Raw genomic sequence first — 3131 nt, 5'->3', positions numbered from 1 at the left:
GACAGGGGCAGTAAATGCAGCTCAGCCCCACCTTCTCAAGGGGGGCAGCTAGGACAGGGGCAGTAAGTGTGGCTCACCCCCACTTTCTCAAGGGGGCAACTAGGGTCAGGGGCAGTAAATGCATCTCACCCCCACCTTCTCAAGGGGGGCAACTATTGTCAGGGGCAGTAAATGCAGCTCACCCCCACCTTCGCAAGGGGGGGGCAACTAGGGTCAGTGGCAGGATATGCAGCTCAGCCCCACCTTCTCAAGGGGCAACAAGGCATGCGGGCAATAAACGCCAGGCCCATCAAGGGGGGCAACTAGTGTCAGGGGCAGTAAATGCAGCTCACCCCCACCTTCGCAAGGGGGGGCAACTAGGGTCAGTGGCAGGATATGCAGCTCACCCCCACCTTCTCAAGGGGCAACAAGGCATGCGGGCAATAAACGCCAGGCCCAGCCAGAGACGCCCACATCCTCTGAGTGCATACGAGTAGATCTTTGCTTATTCAGAGTCGGTCTCCCCCTGATGTGAAGGTATTCAAAGGTCTTTGCCCTGAGCTTTCACGGAGTTGAGGGTGCGATTGTTCTGTCATTGAGGGCTTCTGGCCCAGCAGTCTCCTCAGAGCCTGCCCTGCCCACTCGCTGCATTGTGCTATCCTCCTGTTCCAGGACCAACCCGCCGAGCCTGCCCAGGACCGAGCCTGCCACCTATTGGCCAAGATCCAAGAAGTGAACTACTGCCTCGGTGATCTGATTTGCTCCTCTGGAAAGGTTAGTCCCTGCCAAGGGTGTGTGAAATGGTCACCCTCCCTCAGATTGGGACGGTATGGTGCCGGGGGATTGGGTGGGGTGTGGGTTCGGTGGGGGAGCGGGGAGGGGGCGTGGAGCTGGGAGAGGAAGAGGGGATGTTGCCACATTCACTGCCAACCTCAGCTGGCAGGAGGAATGGAAACACACCTCAGAGGTCTCACCCTCACTGAGGGTACAAGAGATTACAGACAGTAACCACGGTTACCATCCCAGCTGATCATGGCTTGGCACTCGCTGAGTCACACATTCCTATTTCTTATGTTCTTACAAGGCGAAGCTAGATGGATTTTGGAACAATAAAGGAACTTAAGCATAACGGTGAGAGGGTGCATAAGTGGTGCTGAGGCCTTGAATAGATCAGCCATGATCTCGTTGAATGGCGGAACAGGCTTGATGGGCCAAATGGCCCATTCCTGCTCCTGGTTCTTACGTTCTTTCAGAAATGACACCTTTACGTCACTTTCCCAAATTTACTCTCTGACCTTTTTATTGCGAAAATAAACTTAACAATCACAGAACAGAAACCAAAATCCATCTGCCCCTATTTTAAAAACCAAATGCCCAAATGATATAAAAGTCAACGTAATACACACATTTATCACGGTGTACGGCTCCGTTAGTGTATTTGTCACCGCCTGCTCTGGTGAAACGTACTCAGGTTTCAACTGAGCAGTCTCAGAGTTGAAAACTCTGTTGATGAAATCGATCTTCGAAAAGGTGGGGGTGATCACAAAGACCGTGGGTTTGTGGGTAAAACTAATCTGGTTGACATTCTTTTGGGAAGGAAATTTGTCCCTCCACCCCCCTATAGAGGACTCTGTCATTAGACTCAGGGGTCCTTAGAAACAGGAGCGAGAGCCCAACAAATTTACCTCCTCTCACGCCCCCAAAGCTCTCCCATTCAACACCATCCGGATTGTGGACTCTCCTAGGGCTACCGGGTTTAGACAGTGGAATGTTTTACTGTCATACAGCACAGAAACAGACTCTTCAGCCCAACCAGTCCATCCTGACCATATTGAATTCCAAACTGAACAAGTCCCACCTGCCTGCTCCTGGCCCGTATCCCTCTGTCCGGTTGGGGGTCTCTGTGATGATTGACATGTTGGCCGACCAATGGCAGGAGCTCGGGGGAGCAGGCCCTTGAAGATAGAAAGTCGTGTGATGACCGCTCCCAGATGATGTCCAGCCAGACCCAATGGTACCCACCTCTAGCCTTGCCGGAACATTTTATTGCCAGATGGCCCAATCTTTAAAAGCGAGTCATTTCAATCTAAATTATTCTTTCTCTTCTGGGATGGCTGGAAGGCCAGTAATTGTTACCCATCCCTGACTGCCATGTGAACAGGAGGAATGCAAAGATGTCTCAGAGGGCGGCAAAGAGGCGACCCCCATTGCTGTAGGTCTGGAGTCACGTGTAGGCCAAACTGGGTAAGAAGGTCAGATTTCCCTCCCTCCAGAAAATAAACAAACCCAATATTTCTTTTTTTCCATTTTATTTGTTTCCATTGCACGTCTGGATGTTTTTTTTAAACTGTCACCACCTTGCCAGTGTTCACCGTGAAAGATCCCACATTGTAAATATAAGAGGGGAGGGGAGGAAGGAGGGAGGGAACTAAATGAAAATGGAGTGCTCCCTCTCCAAGGACACCCGGGTGTGAGAGTCGCTGTGGAAGAGAGGCAAGCGGTTAGGAACTATCATTCCCCCTCCCCATTCCCCCCTCCACTCCCCATCCCTGCTGCCGGGATCTGTCGATGGCCATGCCCACAAGGAGCTAGTGTCCTCCAGATCCTGCCCAGACCTTCCCGGCACACAGGTAATTCCTCCTTCCGAATCACAGTGGGGAGTGGAAGATTTCCTCTCTCTGTCCACAGACTGCAGCAGTTAAAGAAGGTAGCCCACCACCATCTTCTTAAGGAGCAACTATGGGCGGGGTGATAAATGCTGGGGGATAGACCCGTCTGCCCGTGACCAGGTGTATCTACGCTACGCTCCGTCTGCAGGGGCGCTGAAGACGTTGTGCAGCTTGGCATCTTTTACTGTGTCCATCAGGGCTCTGGACGTGGCATCCAGTTTACTGTCCCCCCCGCCGGATCGTCCATCTGCAACAATGATACAGTTGAAGTCTCCGGCCAGAATGACCAGCCTGGACGTAGCCAGCAACAGTGGAAGCTGCTGCAGGACGGCCAACCGTTCACTCTTACCCACTGGGGCGTACACATTAATCAGTCTCAGGGGAGCATTCCTGTGCATGACGTCGGTGACGAGGAGGTGCCCGCCCACCACCTCCTTAACCTCAGATGGTGAAGTTGCCTCCCCGCAACAGGATACCCAGGCC

At 52.8% G+C, this 3131-nt stretch overlaps 1 long non-coding RNA gene across 1 annotated transcript in view; it reads left to right on the top strand.

Moving 5' to 3' along the window:
• The first annotated feature begins 477 nt into the window (after nucleotides 1-477).
• The window catches only part of LOC122546741, a 9306-nt gene continuing 6652 nt past the window's right edge, over nucleotides 478-3131 (top strand). Inside the window, exon 1 of the long non-coding RNA XR_006310800.1 lies at nucleotides 478-753. This is a non-coding gene — a long non-coding RNA (uncharacterized LOC122546741). The remainder of the gene's footprint in view (nucleotides 754-3131) is intronic.

Source organism: Chiloscyllium plagiosum, unplaced genomic scaffold, assembly GCF_004010195.1.
Source record: "Chiloscyllium plagiosum isolate BGI_BamShark_2017 unplaced genomic scaffold, ASM401019v2 scaf_9946, whole genome shotgun sequence".
Taxonomy (NCBI): domain Eukaryota; kingdom Metazoa; phylum Chordata; class Chondrichthyes; order Orectolobiformes; family Hemiscylliidae; genus Chiloscyllium; species Chiloscyllium plagiosum.
The sequence above is the reverse complement of the archived record's forward strand: the minus strand, read 5'-3'. Positions and strand labels throughout refer to the sequence as shown.